A 21,280-nucleotide genomic window follows, 5' to 3' on the forward strand; every position below is an offset into this window, starting at 1 on the left:
TGATTTATAGTCATTTAACTTCACATAAGGCAGATTGAGGGCATTAGGTCTTCCGTTTAAGTGCAAGCAACTGCCCACAGTTAGCTATACACATGGTTCATTGCATCAGCCAATACAGTGGTCCAGTCAAATCCACAATCAAACGTTTTTAGAGTAAAAAACCATATTTTATCAGAATCTAATAGGCTATTAGTGCTAACCTGTAACTATAGGTTGTGCACAAAGGTCCAGCTGCTTCACGGCTCTTGTAGCTACAGGACTGCAGTAAACTTCTGTAATGGCTGTGCCATTCCCTTCACAGGGGAGGAGTTTGACCAGTGGAACCCCACAGTTGTGAATACACTCATCACAATTCTAGTTCTTCCTCCTCCTGGAATTGATTCAAGTTTTTGAGCCTAGACACACTTCTGTGAAATTTCCTAAACCAAATTTGGGGGGGGGTGGGGAGCAAACAAACAACCAAAAAAGAAAATGCCAGAACAAAAAATACAGTCTTCCCCTCCCCCTAACTTTGTCACCATCTTTGATTCCTCACTTTCTTTAATAGTGCTGTATGTTTGGGGGTTGTCAGTTCTAATAAAGATGATACCCAGCCATGAAATTAAAAAATGGTCTAGTTTCCAAATCTGACATCCCATCTCCAAAATATAGGAATGTTTTCTTTAACAACTGATGCAGCATGTTAGATGTACTAGAACACAGGGCCTTCAGGACCAACAAGACCAGGGCCAACTACTTCCTTCCCTTGGCAAGGGAATACAACTCAGCTAAAAGAATGGCTGCAAAAAGAAGTAACTTAATAAAAGTAGCATCTTATCCTCTTTGTGTACTTCCACTGGAAGTGACCACGATACAATCAGTGTGTTGCCCACTCCCCTGTCTATTGCTGTAAATCTTGGATTTTATTCTGGTTGGTGATTTTTGTTGGGAATACTTGCATTTTTAAGTTAAGCTGTAGTTTGCATCCAGGTCTAATTGCAAAGCAAACCCTGTGACCACAATAGCTGAAGACCAACTTGTTTGGCGAGAAAAGACTCACCCTATGCCTGGCTTTTGAAACCACATAGTTTTGAAGTACTTGGGATGAGATTTCAAACACAGTGTTGGGGCTGTGATCTAAACCTTTATAAGAGAAACATAAGATGAGTTGGAGGGGGAGAACCATCTGTGCTATGCTGAAAAGAAGGAATGAGAATTTGTCCAAGGACTGGGTATAGGGAAACCTTTTGCTGTGAGTCTGAGTATACAAGCCAGAATGAAGCAGCCTGTGCTACTGAAAATCTGTTTCTGTTCAAGAACAAAGGCTGGAGCTGAAACCAGACAAATTCAAATTAGAAACAGCACAATTTTTTTTAGCAGCGAGAGCGATTAACCACTGGAACAAAATATCAAGGGAAGTTGTACATTTGCCATCTTCTGGTGGCCTCAAATCAAGGCTGATTGCCTTTGTGAAAGATAGAGTTTAGCCAAACACAAGTCATGCTTTAGTCAAACATACTATTGGATTTAACCCAGGAGATCCTGGGTAAAATTTGGTGGCCTGTATTATACAGGGAGACAGACCTGACAACCTAATGGTCACTTCTGGCTTAAATGCTAGGAGTCATTTGTGAGGAGTATGTATTTGAGAATAAAAATAGATTAGGAAAAGTTAGCAATGTAGGGCCTGATTCTAGTGATGGGTATAATTCCTCTGTGCTTGATACGTAAGTAAGATTGAAATCAGGCCCTATATACACAGTGTAAAGCACTGTAAAATAATTTTTTTCAGATTTACCTTTTTCCTTCTACTTGTTGTGGATCAATCCTCTCCTACCATGCTTTATTTTGCTTCTCATCATCATCATTATCAAAGCAAACACCAAAGGGATGAAACTTTAGTGTGGATTGAATGACAGCTGGATTAATTTCTAGCTAGATCTTGAACACAGTCTGGCTGGATATTTGAGCTGTGTCTGTCATTGATATCTTACTGCACCAACAAAGCTTTTGGTGAGTTCATGATTGATGACTGGTTGGTAGTACTCTGTAGAAAACATGTTTCGTAATTCTTTGGTCTTCCTCTCTGATAACATGACTGCACTGAAAAAGTCACTGGGATCCTTCTAGTGCTGATGGAGGCATTTGCTACATTCAGGTATGAATATTCTTATTGTTCTTATGTTGCCACTGAAGCAACTGATGAATATAATAAGAATTGAAAATGCTATTCAGCTTGCTCTTCACCTTCCCTCAGTGCCATGTTTCATTGCCACACTGTAACATTGGCATAACCATGGACAAATCCATTTGCTTTGTAGAAAGACTGATATGAAAATGTCTCTGCTTGGAGTGCTGAAATGGCCAAAATGTGGCATTGGTGACTGCTATGCAAGTGCCCACACCTGGGCATACTTCAGTGTTGACTATGACATTTCCCAGGTATTTGATAATTGCCACTGACTCAGTTCTTTACTTAGGCAGGACTAATGATGATCTGGTTGTAAACCCAGATTGAAGGCCGCTTAATAGGTATGGACAGAGTCATGATTACTTTTGTCCACCTTGATAACCAAACCAGTGTGTGCTGCTTCTTGCCCAACAAGTTTGGCCATTGGCTGGGAGTGATTTGCCAACAAAGACCACTAGTCTGACTAGTGGCTTCAAAGCAGAATAATGTTCATTTCAGTGCCCCTGACAGCTGTCTCTTACAGTTTATCCATCAACCAATCAATGTCAATATTAAACAATGAATGTTTCAGGAGGCAGCCTTGCTGAACTCCCATGGAAATAGGTGTCTGCCAATAACGTGAATGCAGCTTTCCATTCTATTACAGAGTTCTTCTCTCAGTAACACTGATTTCCTAGGAATAGAGTTGCCTTAGCAGATCCCTTAAGCTTGCTTGATGCACTGAATCAAAAGTTTGAATGAAGAGCCTGACAGAATTCTATAAAAAGTGCTGGGCCAGTTTATTAAATTCAACTATCATCTAAAAAAAAAAAACCCGTCTCAAAAACAAAGATCTGTTTCACAATGGGATGACCAGGTCTAAAGCAAAACTCAGTATCCCAGCCTTTGTCATGAAGTATATTACTAATTTAAGACATTAATACTGAAGCCAAGGTTTTCACCTAGCACCTTCAGTAGTGCCATACTTTTTAGTAATTACTACATTTGATCTTCTCATCTTTTTTTGACTAGAAGCAAAATAACACCCTTCTAGTCACCAGGGATGATATCCTACTATGTTTGTCAGGGCCTTGTAACACGGGACACTTAGTACTTGTTATATCTGTGCAGAATTAAAGTTGGAATATGTTTTAAGCATAGTCTGTAATATGTACAGCTCACTGATTGTCAGTCCCAGCACTTGCACCGGACAGGGGTCTTGAGCCAGCTCCAGTCCTGGGGCTGGGAACAGCAATCAGAAAATTGTCTAAGCACCGCATCCCCTTAAGTGAGGAGAAAAAGCAGGTTTGGGCTTTGGGTAGACTGCAGTGCCATGGTCCCATTGGGACACACTGCTTGTAAATCAAGAGGTAAGTGGGAGGGTGTGAGAATCATTCCCTCTGCTTGCTATTCCTGCTTACAACTTGTATGGATGACTCAGGGGACTGCAGATTGCTTGTATTATCTCAGTGGAGCAGTCCAATGATTGCTGAACATGCATTACTTCATACAACATGGAGATACTTCTCCCACCAAAAGTTGTTACATTGCGGCAATATGATTGCTCTTAGCAGGTATTTTACTGCTTGGATGCACGGACACTCACATTTTAAGTGCAGTTAACACATCCCAAGTGTAATGTGTGATGACCCTGCAGTCCAACACTGATAAATGCAACCTCAGTCTTCCATGAAATATTTTTCATTTATGCAGACCTCAAAGTGCTTAATTTTTTTTCATCAGTGAGCCCCATTTGGAGTGAAACAAAGTAGCTGTTTAGAAATGCACAGGCGTAATTTGGAGTAGGAAGTGAAAAGCTACCATTTTTAAGTTGCAGCAGATGGACGGATTGCTAGGGCAGGGAGAAGAATGTTCCAACTACTTTACTGTGTCCATAACACTATGCAGCAGTTTGATATTAATCTAATAAGGCCATGGTTTGTGAGTAAGTTTTGCTCTTATGACAGGCTGGTTTGGCTCTAAAGGATTCCCACACCCCCTGGAAAATAAGGATACTAGAGATTTAATTATAAAAGGGAGCTTGAGATGCACAAGACTTCAGACTCTTCTGGCATTTAATGGAATTTGCTGTGGTGCTGAAATAGTATTTTGATATGAAAAACATTATGGTAACCATGAGTCTTGGAGGGAAAAAATGTGCACAAAATGGGTACAATCACATTTAAAACATGCATCTTAAAACTAGAGCATATATATGAAATACTGGCTGCTGTTTAATCAACAGATTTTTATTTTATGTGATGCATGGCCTTTCAGTCTAGGGCTTGGTCCTTCTCTTTGACATTTGCCTGCCTAAACCCTACTCTTACTCCTTTGGAGCATTAGGAATGTGTAAACAGTCAGAATGTAGCTTCTGCCAGAAATCAAGAATTCAAAATGGCACCATAAATTAGTGGGCGGAAAATTTCCTTTGTATTTGTAATTAACTCTCTCAATTTAGAGTTCATGGCATGTGGGATTGGCAATCTCTACACAGCTATATAAAAGCAAGCAACCATTTTTTGGATAGATCTGTTAGGTTTTTTCCTAATTTAAAATGCTAAATACATTTAACTTCATAGAATCATCTGTTGGTAATGATTAAATTCTTTCCAAGGATGCATGAAAGGGTATCGCTGAGTTGGCCCTGAAAGAGTGATTTTAAGAATAGTGTAGTGATATAGATGCTCAGCTGGCTATTGTTGCTCCATAAGTATTATCAATATACTCTACTACATGCTCTTAATTCTGGCAGAAACAAAAATAGATGATGAGGAAGAGGCATGAGCTAATTCACATAATACTGAGAATTGGGAATTCACAAGCTCCTGTTCTGGCAAGGACTCTCACTAATCTTTAACAAGTCATTTAACTTCTTCACAGACATTTCTCCATTTGTAAAATATAAATAACATTTACCTTACTGAAGTGTGGTAAGATTTAGTCAGTAGGCCCAATTCAGTGAGTGCTGGAGCTGCTTCAGTGCCTATTGAAATCAGTGGGAAGACTCAATCATTCCAATGGATTGAATCAAATCTTTAATGTAGGGAGGTTTAAATTATACTTCTTTGTACTACCAAGGTCCCTGGGCTATGGAAAGATTAACTCTTGGGATACAGACATAGTTTTACTATCTTCCCTTTGGGTTTTCAACAGCAACAGTTTTTGTTTATAACTAGGATTTCATAATGGCCCTAAAAGTACAGGCTGCGGACAGAATGCACAAACCAAAACCTTCCCATTCCTTGGCCACAGCCTGTTTTCAGTGAGTACTTTTTGGTCTTGTTGACTATGTCTCCTATCTCCACCACAACAAAAGAAAGGTAGCGGCCCTAGCTGCACCCATAAATCCCCCTTTTCCAGGCTTTTCAATATTGTAGCCTTGTACTAGGATTTACCTTCAGGAAACTCTATGATAAATTTAGCTCAACTTCTGGAACACATTATGTATATTTTAAAAGCAGACAATATTAGTGACTTGGGTATGAGGATCTGTATAATTTCTGTGAATCAGGTTACTTCATATTAAACAGAAATATATATTAAGAATATGGCAAATGGGATATATTTTTCTGCAGGTATTTTTAAGATCAAGCTTGCCCTTTTCTGGCATACATTTTTGCTAGTCAGTGACTGTTCCTAATATCAGCTACTCTATGATAAATGTCTGAGCAGTGACCATCAAATGAGCAGTCTTTTTTTTTACTGCTCAGGTGACTTATTTTTATCTTTTTTTAAAAAAGCGTCCAGAAAAAAAGAAAAATTAAGAGGGATCTGTGTATCAGTGTATACCTTTCCAGGGACACAGTATATAAGCCTTTACGTGACTTTAATTAATTAAGAATGCAGGCTGTGAACAAACATCTGATGTGAAATTACTTGCAGCAAGCAAACCTATCTTTTTAAAGTCCTATGTAAAGTTGCTACATTTGACATAGCTAGTGGCTGGGGGTTTGCTCTGCAATGTGGGTCATTGTGAGGCAGGCTAACCAGCCAATGCAGCACATGAATGCAGGGAAAAAGAAATTATAACTATGAGCTGATCAGGAATCTCATGAAGAATTTGCACAGCATCTTACTCATAAGTGGAAGAGAAAAGGCCTTACATCCAGAGGTTCCACTATCTTTGTGGATAACAGCTGTCCCAGGCAAAAACATATGATTCATTTAATATCATATCTCTGTATAATGCAATCAGATAGTCTAAGGGATATCTTACATTACTCTGATAGTCAACAACCAAGCATGGTCAAGGACAGTCAGATTGTTTTATTGCACATAACTTGGCAAAGGCTAAGGAAACTGTATGAATTTAATGGCTTGAGGCTTGTATTGCTTGCCCAACAGGTGATGTTTAAAATGTACTCCTTTGCCTTCATGTCAAATGCAAAGTGAAACAGACGGCTCTAAAAATCATTAGCTGGAGAGGGGGACAGACAGAAAAGCAGTCCTCTGATGTCAGCCTGCAAATTGGTCTAAAGAGGACCTAGAGGCAAACATAGAGACTCCTAGAAATCCCAGGAGAGCTGTAAAAGATTAGACTGTAGGACAAGTGTCAATCCATGTAAAAAGGGATTCAGATTACAGGAGAAATCTATGCAAGGGTTAGTAACCGCACTACTGGAGAACAGAAATCTGCCCTTTAAGAGAATGTTCCTTTTAATGGGGTCTCAGGAGAAATCCATCTTAGATAACCAAGAGGTGAAGGTACTGCAGATCTTCTACCTGCCTCATCTAATCTCCCTGTAATGTAGAGCAGTCCACAGGAATGAGTAAGGAAATCAAAAGATTTGCATGATTCATCTCTGAGAGTGAGAACACTTGATTTGGGAGAGAACAAGTAGGCATTCTGAAATATGTTCCCTGTCTAAAGGATGGAAGTCATTTCCAGAATTGTCATCTGTTTGTTTACCCAAAAAAAGGCATGGAGTGAGTGAGGATCTGCTTTTCAATGTTATTTACAAATCTAGGGTTCAAATGAAAGTGAACTGAAGCTCTAATAAGGATTTTTCAGCTCTCTTAGAATTCTACTAACAGAATAGATATAATATAGCAATAATACATTGAATTTATACACCACATTTCCAAATCATTTAACAAATAATCTATTATATAGGACAGCACATCACCCTTTCTAACAGGCAGCCATCTCCAGGAGGACAAGAGCAGCTGTTGCATGTCTGGCAACATTACACAAGAGATCAAGAAAGAAAGAGTAAAAATTGTTGTTTTCAAATTTAAATGAACAAAACATAGGCATCTGAACTGGAATTTAAGCAGGACATGGTGGCTCACACATTACTCTAGTTAAAGAGCAATACTGTCAGTAATGTCCAGGAGTAATATAGACCTTGATTTTTTCTGTCCTGTGAAAGGCCACACCTCTAGCATTACAGAGTATCCTAAAACAAGCCTAGTCCTGGCTCAGTACTGATGGAGGGGAAGGAGTGCCACCTACTGAATTATGAGCAACCCATTCTACAGTAACATTTTTTTTTCTGTGAAGGTTTCCTGTCCAAAAACTGACTAATCCTAACCCCATTTACTTTACAAAATCTGATACGATTATATCCCAAAGTGGAATGGCTGTGAGTTAATACTATATAGGATTTTCAGAAAGGTGATCACTGGTTTAGAATGGAAGCAAAAATACAGTACAAAACAGATTTCTGCTGATAAGATTTCCTTTGCAGAGAAATTGAGACCTTTCTTTAGTGGACAGGAACACTGATGTGCAATTTGTACTCAAAATATTTTTTCTAGACTATCCCAAGATCTTAACAGGATCTTGATATCTTTTATATGATCCTCCTAATTTCATGGGGTAAAATTCAATTTCTTGAGGGGGTATACATTTAAAGAAGGGTTGAAATAATATAAAAGGACTTTACAACAACATATTAGAAGTTAGTGATCCTCTAGGTGACCTAAATGGATACAATCTTTAGTATACGTGAGTTGGAGATCAGTCCATCACAGTTTGGTAAGGTTTGGGGAATTTCAAATATTTGGAAATGTGCCCTAACACAAGAAACCTTTTAGATGAGGAAAGCATATTTCGTAACCGTCTGTTTTGGGAAGGGAATTTTATAAACTGGCATTTCAGCCTCTTTACTGCTAAAATCCTAGGGGAAATCTTCCTCGCTGTATGTATACTCTGCGGACAACGTATCATTTCCAATGAAAGATTCCAGAACCCAAGACTGAGATGACACATTTAAAAGAGTTAAGACCAGACATAGATGGATGCAGGTGATGATATAAAGAGGATTGGGGCTACCTTTCTACCACAAAAACAAATTTTATAATGACTGGACACATGAAAACTATAAAGAAAAGAAAAGCCAAATGGCCATATGACATCTAAGTGCTGGGAACTGCTTTTAATTTAATATGGCTGAGTCAAAGAATGTCCCATAGGATATAGTAAAAAGGGTATTATTAAAACACTACCCTAAAACAGATAAATGACCCTGCAGAAGATGCTGTTGGCTCACTCTCTCTGCTCTAATGGAGGCATAGGAGATGAGCAGAGTCATCACAGATTAGGCAAGCTCTTCCTCTGCCTTCTCTTCCAAGAGTTTTTTTTTAACCTAAGAAAGTCAGAAATAAAAAGCGGAAATTTGTATTTTGCCATTGTATAATCTGTAGAAGATCTTAATGGAACAGCCCAAAGCTTTTCCTTTGGCTGAAACGGCCATTACTTTCCTGCATAGACTTCCAGTGAAGAAAGTCTATTTCCTTTACATATAGACAAGCCTGAAGATCTGTTTTTCCCTTTGCTTTGAACTGGATGAGGAATGTCCTTAACTAAGCATTGTGAGTAGTCAATTTTGAAGGCAAGGTTGTTTTGGTTTCTTGTTCTGTGGCTGAAAAAGACCTTTACAATTATACAGACCTTATAAAAACACTTCGTACAGACAGACCTCCTTTGTGGTGAATGGATGAACCTTTTTGTGATGACCCAGGATAAGACACAATTGTCACTTGATTGTAGAGTCACTACTTGCCAGATGAAGGTTATTCACTTGACCCATAAATTCTGACCACACAACTGTACACATATTGCATGCTCTTTCTGTTTCTTTCTTTTTCACGCATACACATGCAGACACATACACTGTTTCCAGCCACATTCCTTGGTGGCCTGTTGTCTCTTTTAGGGTATAAACTTGCCAATAAGGTCTTTAGATTTTTGTGGTAGGCATCTCGGTTTTATAAGTGGCAACAGTGTGTTTCAGGTAGACATGATCTACCCATGTCAGAAAAGTCATGTTGCCAATCTGGCAAGTAGTGCATTTAACCACCATATTAGAATCCAAGATGAGTGCCATGAATTCAGATTTTGGTAAATATTTCAGCTCCCACTAGGGTTAGAAAATTACTTCCAATGACAAAAACAACATTATATGAACTGAGAAGATCAATCGTGACATTTCTGTCATGGTAGCCATATTGGATTCCAAGATGGCTGACACATTAGCATGTATGTATCAACTCAATGTAAATAAAAAACCTAGTTATAATACTAAAACCTTACAAATTCTATCACCATAAATTTAACATCAGGCCTATAATACTGAAAATACTACAACTCAGGCTAGCCCACTTATTTGAGTTATACTGAATAAGACAATGCAATTTATTTTTATTTCAGAATGTGGATAAGTCAGATATTAATAATACATAACTCAATGGCAATGAAACACACAGACATATGTTCAGCTCTAGGCAATGGGAAAATATTATAATCTAATCCAATGGTTATATAACGGTAATTCAACAGTATATATAACATTAATGCAACGGGTAATTGCAGTTTTTCAGACCTCTTCATCATTTGAATCCATTTCTGAGTCTGTTTCTGCATCCCTGTAGGTATTATACAAATTGCAACATGCTATCTCCTAGCACTCACAGCCAGGAGTGCATGCCACATTAACCTGCTTGCGCCACAATTCTGGTCCCCAGTATTCCATCTTGTACTTGCAACCTTGTTACCCAAAGGTATTCTCCTGGTAATGGTTCAAACCTATTTATGATAGAGACATAACTGTCATTTTCAGCTTGGCAACCACAATGGTGAGGTTATGGCAATGGTGGATTAGATTCAAGAACACTTTGCCAAACGAGACTTTGATAATTGGTACACAAGGGGGTCATATGTAAGCAGAAGTTTATCCAGAGCTTTGCCTTGGTGGAATATTTTCATCCTAACATCCAAAAGCATCATCAAAGATGTTGGCAGCCGATACAGCAACACAACAAACTTTTCTACACAGATATACAAATCCTTCTCAAAATCAGGCCTATTTCCTAGACCTGCCAATAGATGTGGATATTGGATGAACACTTTCCAAGCAGTTTTCTTAGCATGACCACTGAAGTGTCTGGTAGTGTCACAACCAGTGACACTGTGGAATCCAATTAGAGATACACAGACTGGCTCAGGCAAGTCTGACACAACATCTGGAATGAATCTTACTGGGCTGCTTCTCTTCATCCAAACCTTAGGCACAAGATTATGTCATAGAAGAAGGACCAGTAGTCTGTGTCATTGCATGAGAATACTAGAGAGGAGTATCCCTGACTTGACTGCATGTTTGTCCTGTAAGAACATTCTTGTGTTTGCCTCTTCTTGCTGTGAATACAGTTGTGAAATGTTACATGAGCCAGAGTGCTCTGTTTTAGCAAAATCACAATGAGCTTTTGTTAACTTCAGAAACATTGATATGATTCCTTAAGAAGCTCCTCACTTAGAAAATTAACTAGGTTTTCTTTGTTTTCTGGTAAAGATACAAAAGTACTCTATGATTCCAGTAATGGAAGAGATATACTGCTAATGATTCTGTGGCCTAGTATGTTGAGTCCTTATTATTTGTATGCCTGCCTTTATGTATGGTGATATGTATCAGTTGAAGACAATGTTGACTGGATTGCATGTGTTGAAATAGCTTGCAAACACTTGTTGCACAAAGAAATCAGACAAATTTCCAAATGTTTGAGCAGTTTTTGGCTTTCCTATGCTCTGTACAAGAGCCATGCTGTCAAAAATAACAGCTGATTTTTCAGAAGTAGCATCTGGCAGAACAGTTACTGCTTTATCTCCAATCAAGATCCACAACAAGACTGCTTTGTTGGCCACATTGAGTGATTGTCAGGTTCATGTTGTAGAAGAGAGTGTACATCAAACCTTCTCCTCTTGCAACTTCTGCAAGTAGCCCTTGCTGGATTTCCTTTGCATTCTGCATCAATTTAATTTTGTTCTGCTGTTCTAGGACTTTACATCCTTAAAGGTTTTCAGTTTTGATATGGGTATGTTTGCATAGAAGCTCTCGGTATCATCTACAGTAAGACATTTCTGGATAATGGTGTTCACAGTTTTTCTTCTTTTGTCATATACATTTAAAACGTCTAATGCAATATCTTCCAGCACAGCATCTCCCGTAGCAATACATAATTGCTCATCGTTGGACACCTTAAACAAGTGGAACCTTTTGAGCTGCTCTTCTACCAACTTGACATCACTGTAATCTTGTTTCAGTTGCATCCTTTATCTTTCATTATGATTGAAAGGGGTTGTTGTATTGATCCCAAACATTTGATTCACCACCTCAGTTAGGTGACTTCTTTCATTGTAGTCTGGCTCCCATCACTGTCTAGCTGATTTGTTGCGTGTTATGTTTGATGTGCCACCAGCAATTTTACAAACCTTGTGAACCTGCTCTATTGCCTGGTCAGTTGAAATTTTTACAAATGGGAGATTAGTTGTCTGTACCTCGAATCCTCCTTCCACAAACTCAGCGTACACTGTAAAATTCACTAAATTCACAGCAAAATTCACTAAATCCTTCATACTTTGAAGAGATACTGGACCCCATCTTGTGTAACTGGTATGATCATGCATAGCTATCAACAGAAGCATTTCTTCAAGGACACATAGATGCTAATGCCAGTTTCCTTCACTTTTGGTCCTGATGAAGTGCAAGCGAGTATTGACTAGTTTCAAATAGTTCACCCATTATTTGAACATACCTTGATGAGAGTGTTCTTCCACAATTTCTTGAAATAGAGTGACAATTGTTAGCAGATGAACTAATAGGTCTTTCATTGCATTCCTTCTTGCTTCACAGTCATCATTTTTTAATGGAACAGTTATGCTACTGGAAAGTTGGTCAATGACATCATAATCTAATCTACTGCTTGAATAGGGCAACAACAGAATGAATTAATTCATCAAAATATGCCACATTTAGGGACCTACATAACTTTCAGCAAGACAAAGCCATTTTTGGGACTTTGCCCCCACACGAAGATTTCATTTTGGAGGCATTTCACAGTGGACTCACCTCTTAGTGCTCATTAGTGGAGCAGCCCCACTCCTCAGCAATGATTAGTAGAAAGGTCCCAGGGGGGAGAAGGGATGAGGTGGTGGCCACCATCTTGACTGCTGGCTGCCCTTCTTCCAGCCCAACCCCCTCAGTGCTGATTTGTGGAGGGGCCCTTGGGTGGAGGAGAGGCAGTCACCATCTAGCCTGCTGCCTCTTTTGTGCCATCCTGCCGGCCAGTATCTTCCCCTCCTGGGCAGGCTGCAAGGCCTACCCAGGAGGGAAAGACTTAATAAAAACTTATTTTTATGAAGGTTTTTTTCTGGGGGGGAGGGGTTGCAGATTTTGTGGGCAACCCTGGATTTTGTGGTTTCTACAAAATCTGTAAAACTGTGATTTACGTAGGTCCATAGCCACATTGCTTCTAATGTTATTTTGTATGCTTTGATAGCACAGTTGTAACATTTTCCTTTCATTGGAGGTGTTTTCTGAAAACAATCTGCTTTCTGTCCAACAGTTTTCAAGTCCTGAAGCAGTGAAATGCTGACCAATTGCTTTTAGGTAAACTGTGATGATATGGAAGGCTCCCAGCTGAAAGTTTACTCCTTCAGTCTCTTGCGGCCAAGCCCACACAAGTTTGTTCACTTTGCAATACAATGTCTGGTCAAATGTAATGACTGTATGCTGTTGTCCCAGGTGTCCTGCAATTGTTTTACATCACATGATTACAGTCCAAATGGTGTTGTACTCAGATACTGGTGCAGGCATATGAGACAAAATCCAACAATTGATGGTGGTAAAGTATCATCAGAAAGCTAAATGCGTCTACCCAGGTACAGCAACATTCTCCTGGTTGTCAGCTGATATTCTACCCAGTACCCATGGTCACTCTGCTAAATCTGTTGAACAGCTGTGCGGTTGAGCTTTTCATTTGTGTTACTATCCATACTATGGACGGGTAATTTCAATGACTTGTTATGGGTTATCATCACTGGAATGACTTTGTTAAATTGAGGTGGTACATCTTTCAATGTTCCTTTCCGTCTTATTATGTCAGTACTTTCTTCACTTTCAGCTAGTTTTGATGGTCCTCTTTGAAATGTTATGATTTGCATTCAATGAAATGCTTGTTTTTCATTCAATATCTCCTCCAAGATGTCCATATAGTCCAATGAAAACTGAACACAATGACTGGGTATGAGATTACGTGGAATAATAACTCCATTTTTCTGAAATTCCTTTAAATTTTTCTTAGCATTGATGGTATCAATGTGATGAATTGTCTCATATGGTGTGCTGCATCCAGCAGCATGGAGACTTTGTACCAGCTTCTTAGATCTAGTTGGATGATGTATCAGGAAGCCTAACCCAACATGTTCTGGTATTAGCTTTTCTCCCTTGACTGCAAGGTAAACCAAATCCTGACATATATTCAATACGTCTCTGTCTAGATTCTTATCTTGCACATGACTTTCAACATCTAAGTCATCATTGTCCTCTTCCAAAATCAAACAGATCAATGTGTAAAGGCTGTTAGGAACACATTTTTGGGTTTCCTTTTCATTCAGGTTGCTGAATCCCTTCATGCCAGCTATAACTTTCAAATCTGCTTTGATATCGAGAGCAGCATAGTAGAAGTTTCATATGTCTAAAAACTCTTGTCTGAACTGCAGGCCAACAGCTTCTACATTATTTACATGTAACGTTACAACTGTTTATATGGCATTACCAGTTGTCACAGTTCAGAAGACGGACTGGAAGATTTGCATTTCTTTGGTGCTGAAACTGAATGGCTATATTGTAGTAAGTCTGAAATTCTTGCTTGATTTGCTTCAGTGTGGTCAGAGGACATTCACCACCTTCATCTTCTACTAAATTGCAATATCTTTCAAGCATATATTTCAGACTATACATTTTCCCATGCAAAATGGTTATCTAGTTCATCAGTCACTTGATGCCATGCTCTCACTTCAGGAGAAAGAAGAATATCTTTTTGTGCAATCTCCACACGCAGAATAGGAATGAGAGACTTGTTACTTCTGTTGTTCCTCCTGCCTGCATTCAGGAAGGTAACATGCCTCAGCCACTATTAGATCTTTGACACCAATTTGGCAATGCAACACTTCATTCTTCTCTGCCAGCTTGTGTATTGCATTGATTGATTCAAATGACAACACATGACTAAATCTCAACTTATTAGAATGTTTCTGGCAGAATATGCACATCCTCCAGTGAACTGCTGGGTAGATGATCTACTGATGTCCTAGTGTGTTCTTCACTTGATGTTCTTGGTAGGGTTGCCCTTTCACCTTCTACCTTGTGTGACTTTTTAAACAGCCTTTCAGTATGTCCTTTGTGTGTAAAACAACTGTAGCAAGAACAGTGCCAATTGAGGCTTTTGGAGTGTTGCAGTACAGGATCAACACAATATGATAGTCTGTCAAGAATACTGCCGTAAAAATTGTCGAATTCAGCAACTAGCCTATGTTGAACGAGTGCTTTGTTTAGTTGTGCAATTCCAGCAGGTGTATTTTGGCTAATCGTTCACTGCAAACCTACTTCAAGACATATGATGTATCTTGTAGATTCCAAGTCATATCTCCCACACTTTTTTTTAACTCAGCGATGCTATCAACTCCATTGTAACATTTGCTTAAGGACAGTAAGGGCAAGTCTCTTGTCAACAGTCTCCATTGGAGGTTTTCATGTCAAGGTACTCTGAAGCAGAACAGAGTTGATGTATTAATTTTGCAAACCTTTTGGATATCTAATAATGAACAAAACTGTAAATTTGTACCAGCCATCTTGAAATCCAATATGGCTACCATGATGGAAATGTTACAATTGATCTCTTCTGTTCATACAATGTTGGTTTTATCATCGGAATTCATTTTCTAACCCTAGTGGGGTCTGAAATATTGACCAAAATGTGAATTCACAGCAGCTATCTTGGATTTCAGTATGGCGACGACATGTACGACTTGCCAGATTGGCAACAACTTTTCTGGCAGGGGTGCACCTCTATCTGAAACACACTGTTGCCACTTGGGGCAATGAGTCGCCTACAAGGTGATACCTTTACTCTTCTTTTTTACCCCACTTCTATAGAATCTTTGGGTTTCAGGCAGGCTTATGGTCTCTTCATTTTGACATTCTCTTCTTTACCCTCCAGCCCCAGGGCATCACCTGATTCCCACCTCCTGGAAGAAATACATTGTTCTTTTTATGATGGCATCTTGCTGTAACCTTTGCTGATCACTATAGTTCTGGGATAAATGGTACCTTCTTGGCATTAATCCTTCACCCAAATCACACGGGGTTCTTCCTACAGATAGTAAAAATAACAGGCAGCAAGTGAAAGAAGTTGCTGAGTGAGCATGACAGTTTCATTGCCTTTGTGTCTCAGTATTTTTCCATGTGGCTATTAAAGTTCCAAGGTGTCAATCATCTTCTCTGAAAAGACCTGTAAAGGCTGTCAGAGTTCAGTATTTTTAGTTTTTCATCAGATTATCTCTTTTCTTTTTGAGATAACAATAGTTCTTAGAGGTTAAGAGGGAGATAAAAGCCACATTAGTTTTGGAAGTTCAAGTTAACTCAAGGGACTGAAGAGACTTTTTTTCCATTGGAACTTGAAAAGTTGCTTAAAGGATATGAAAACAAGGGGAAAGCCTCCTTCTGAAGGATCTCTATGTTAATGATATGCAGCTGTAAACTGCTGCAGCCTTCTTCTCCACACCTTGGGACCATAATCTATTCACAGCCTTCTCAGTAACAATCCAGCTGAACTGGTAATGTAGGTGTTTGCAAAGCATTGCATGTAGTGATCTTTGGTCTTCATGAGAAAGGAAACAAGGGTTTCTGTTAAGATGAATACTTAAAGGGCCTCAGTCACAAGGCCCTTCAGAAACTGGGCAGCTATTCCTGACAGAAAGGATTCAGCTACTCTAAGAGAAACCTAAAATGTAGCCAGAGGGTCTCTACTGCAATTAGTGTGAAGAAAGGTTGGTCCTGAGCAACAACTAGTGGTATCAAGTGTTCTGTTTGTTTAAAAAGAAACAGAAATAATTAATTGTACAGCTAGGACATGGTTCAAATGCAACAAAAATTGAAGGTGTGGGAAGACTATTGAAGAGACACAGTCTAACATGCTTATTAGGCCTGTGTGAAATGGCTAGTATTCACTTCGGATTTGGATTCGGCCAATTCAGGGGATAGTGATTTGATTCAGTGATTCGAATCACTGTTCCAAATCTCCCAGACAAACTGTTCCTGCCAGTGGGGGATGATTAAACTGTTCCTGCCACGTGGGGTGCTCTGCATGAGCCCCCCAAAGCCCCACAGTTGCTGCAGGAGTGGTGAGTCCCGAGGGTTTTCTCATTTTTTTTTCTTAGTTGGCCAGAGCCACGTCAGGAGAGGCAGCTGTGAAGGGGGTGAGGAAGTGTGGGGGGAGTTGAGGGGCTTGTGCGAAGCCCCCCATGCAGTGTGGGGCAGTGAGGGGTAGCAGGGATTGCCCCCTGTCCAGCAACACATGGTGAGCACCGGAGCTTTTCTTTAAAGGGCTAGCTGGGGTGGGCAGGGCACCTGTGGGGGGGCTGGAGGAGCAGGTGGGGGTCAGCGGGGCTGGGGGAGCAGGCAGAGGCTGGGGGCTGGCAGGGCTCCCCCCCATGGCCCCCTCTGCCAGGCCCCCCTCCCCCACTCTTAGTACTTACCAGCTTGGAGTTAGCTGCAGCTCCCTGGTGCAGCCACCAGGGGACTGCCCAAATCATCAAAGCTCTCCAAATCTTTTCCAAAGATTCAGAGAGCTTTGAATTGATTTGGACCTTTTAATTGGTCCCCTGTTTCAATTCAGATTTGGAAATTTGGCCACTGAATCGGGCCGAATCTCCTCTGAATCAAATCACCACCTGAAGCTTTGCACAGCCCTAATGCTTATCCCCTCCAAAGACTTGCTTAACTGCTTTCTTCAACTGGATATTAAAATCATTTGTTTTTGGTTTTCTTTGGTGTATCTGATAGTTACCTTTGGAGAGTATATTAAAAGCCATGCAATTTTGTAGCAGACTCTCCTTGTCCTAAAGCTTGGACATTTGCCACAGCTTTACTTAAGGGATCAGATTTGCTAGTCTTTTACATGGAAGTATCCAGGTCTAAGCTATGCATTGTGCAAGCACACAGGGACAGTCATCTATAAGCTAGTTATGGCTCACTAGCTCTCTGCCAGCATATTCTCAGTGGGCTCATCTACACATGCATAAAGATGCTTTTCCTAATGTGCATGAAATTTAGTACCTCCAATGTGAGGTACTAAACAAATGCGCATAGGCTGCCTTAATGCGCAGTAATGATTATACATGATTTTTAGATGACGCTTAATGCTCAGTAGCCTATTTTACTGAGCATTAGCCTAATAGCATGTTTTTTTACATGATGCTTCAATGCACAGTAAAATAGGCTACTGTGCATTAAAGTATATGTGTGGACACTCCAAATATAAGCTGGAACAACCTAGAGCCTGCTCTAAGTTATGAAGTAAGGGACCAAGGGGATCATGTGTCCAGGAGGATTAAAAGTGGAGTCCTATTTCCCCTTTAGTCAATGGTAGCAACTGCTACAGGAATTAGCTCTGCTAGCTTTCCACTGGGGAAACTGGTGGGGGAGGAGGGGTGGTTATTACTGAATTGTAGCCAAAGGTAAAAAATCCAATAATATTTTGGACAGAATGTGATGTACTCTTTTGGCTCCCCTTTGTTTTTTTATCACCTTACCAGAAGAGAGCTAAGATATGTCCAGAATACTTTTTTGCATGGTTCTTGTTTCAGTGTTGCTGTGTGCATTTGTAATAACAGGTATTGCCACATTCTCTTCTTTTGAGCTCAAGGGTAACTTGGTAAGATCAGATCAGCCCAATGCACCAGCTATTAAATGAGCTGGCTCTGTGGAAGATCCAGCATCAAGCAGTTTACACTGGTCCCATTGTCAGATAAGGACCAGGGGCTAAAAAGAAAGGTCTACAAAGGATGGAGGATAGTATTCATCTCCAAGGGGGATTATTCTGCACTCGTCCGGTCCTGCAGGAAGCAAACCAGGAAAGCCAAGGCTGCAATTGAACTCCAACTAGCTTTGAGCATCAAGGACAATAAAAAGTCCTTTTTCAAATATGTGGGGAGCCAGAGGAAAAGCAAGGGCAACATTGGACCCCTGCTGAACCAGATGGGACAGCTGACAACTGACGCCCAGGAAAAAGCCAACTTACTAAATGGGTACTATGCATTGGTCTTTCATCAGTCCCATGGGACGCCCGTGCCAACCATAGGACAGGGAGGTCCGGGTGAGGGAGATTCCCCTGCCCTCCATTAATGCTGACCTCGTGAAGGAACACCTTGAGAGGCTGGATACCTTCAAGTCAGCTGGCCCTGACAATCTACACACCAGGGTACTCAAGGAGCTGGTGAACATCATAGCCCAGCCCCTGGCATAGATTGTTGAGAACTCCTGGAGCTCTGATGTAGTGCCTGAAGACTGGAAGAAGGCCAATGTGTTGCCTATCTTCAAGAAAGGGAGGAAAGTGGATCTGGCTAACTATAGGCCCATCAGCCTGACCTCTGTCCTGGGGAAGGTCATAGAAAAGTTTATTAAAGAGGCCATCCTTAATGGAGTGGCAGATGCCAGCATCCTGAGGGATAGCCAGCACAAAGAGGGTTTGTTGTGGGTAGGTCTTGTTTGACCAATCTCATTACCTTTTATGACCAGGTGACCTATCACCTGGACAAGGGAGAAGAGATTGATGTCATATATCTTGACTTCAAAAACACCTTCGATCTGGTATCCCATGATCACCTCTTGGTGAAACTGGCCAATTGTGGCCTTGGGTCCACCATGATCCACTGGCTGGGAAATTGGCTACGTGGTCGGACCCAGAGGGTAGTAATTGATGGAAGTCAATCATCATGGTGCCCTGTGACCAGTGGAGGCCCCCAAGGCTCTGTCCTTGGACCCATATTGTTCAATATCTTCATTAATGATGTGGACATTGGAGTTGGAAGTGGACTGGCCATGTTCGCCGATGACACCAAACTTTGGGGCAAAGCATCCACACCAGAAGACAGGAGTGTAATCCAGGCTGACCTGGATAGGCTCAACAAATGGGCGGATGAGAACCTGATGGTGTTTAACACTGAAAGATGCAAGGTTCTCTACTTTGGGAAGAAAAACCTGCAGCATCCTTATAGGCTCGGCAGTGCTACGCTGGCTAGCACTACAGAAGAAAGAGACTTGGGGGTCATCATTGACCACAAGATGAACATGAGTCTGCAGTGTGATGCTGCAGCTAGTAAAGCAAGCAAAACACTGGCTTGCATCCACAGATGCTTCTCAAGCAAATCCTGGGACATCATTCTCCCTTTGTACTCGGCCTTGGTGAGGCCGCAGCTGGACTACTGTGTCCAGTTTTGGGCTCCACAATTCAAAAAGGATGTGGAGAAGCTTGAGAGAGTCCAGAGAAGAGCCACACACATGATCAGAGGTCAGGAAAACAGACCTTATGACGACAGGCTGAGAGCCATGGGGCTCTTTAGCCTGGAAAAGCGCAGGCTCAGGGGTGATCTGATGGCCACCTATAAGTTTATCAGAGGTGACCACCAGTATCTGGGGGAATGTTTGCTCACCAGAGCGCCCCAAGGGATGACGAGGTCGAATGGTCACAAACTCCTGCAAGACCGTTTCAGGCTGGACATAAGGAAGAATTTCTTTACTGTCCGAGCCCCCAAGGTCTGGAACAGCCTGCCATTGAAAGTTGTTCAAGCACCTTCATTGAACACCTTCAAGAGCAAATTGTATACTTATCTTGCTGGGATCTTATGATCCCAGCTGACTTCCTGCCCTTTGGGTGGGGGGCTGGACTCGATGATCTTCCGAGGTCCTTTCCAGCCCTAATTGTCTATGAAATCTATGAAATATACTGCATAAAAGAGCCAATTCTGTCAATAACATTTCATAACCTAAAGTTTCAAAACAGCCAGATTTCCAAGGCCAACATATTATATCCAGGGTGCTATATTGTTCTTTTCACATTATGTAGGATAGTATTGAAAGTAAAGGGAAGGAAAATTCCAAAAATACCTGAAAAAAGAGAAAATGTAAGAGAATTAAATTAAAAAGTTTAACAACTCCCCTGGATCATCGTAAAGGATAATGTTTTTCATTTCTGCAGCAGTTTTCATTTCGTGTTCTCAAGTACTTTGTAAACATAAATTAAGCATTGAAGGATTCAAGTAAATATTTTGTTAGTCATTTTACACAGGGGGGAAACTGAGGCACAGAGAGGGCTAAACTTTGTCAAGATCACACAGGGTGCATTTATCCCTGCACTTTACTGCAAGATGACTAACTATCTCCACACTAATGCATCACTCTCAACATGTGCACCCATGTTAGGGGACAGAAAATTAATTAACTTTGCCATAGGATACTACTGCCTGGGACAAGTGCTATCCTACTGCAGAATAATTTGCACTACCCAAATGCACACATAGACGGTGACCGTGGCTGGATGGGGCACAAGCCACCCCCTCCACTGCCCAATGACTTGACTCACAACCTGAGGCTGACCCCTTAAATCTGCTGCCAGCCCAGGGCTGCTTCTCCCTGGCTCTAAGTGCTGAGGTCCCAGGTGCACGTGTACATGTGTGGGAGCCACTGACTCCAGCACAAACCACATCAGAGTTTATTGCTTTGTGCTAATTGCACATGTAGATGCACCTACAGAGAATCATTGGAAAAGCAGGGAATAGAACCCAAGAATTGT

The sequence above is a fragment of the Crocodylus siamensis genome, chromosome 1, assembly GCF_052110815.1.
Source record: "Crocodylus siamensis isolate JL-2025a chromosome 1, ASM5211081v1, whole genome shotgun sequence".
NCBI classification, from domain to species: domain Eukaryota; kingdom Metazoa; phylum Chordata; order Crocodylia; family Crocodylidae; genus Crocodylus; species Crocodylus siamensis.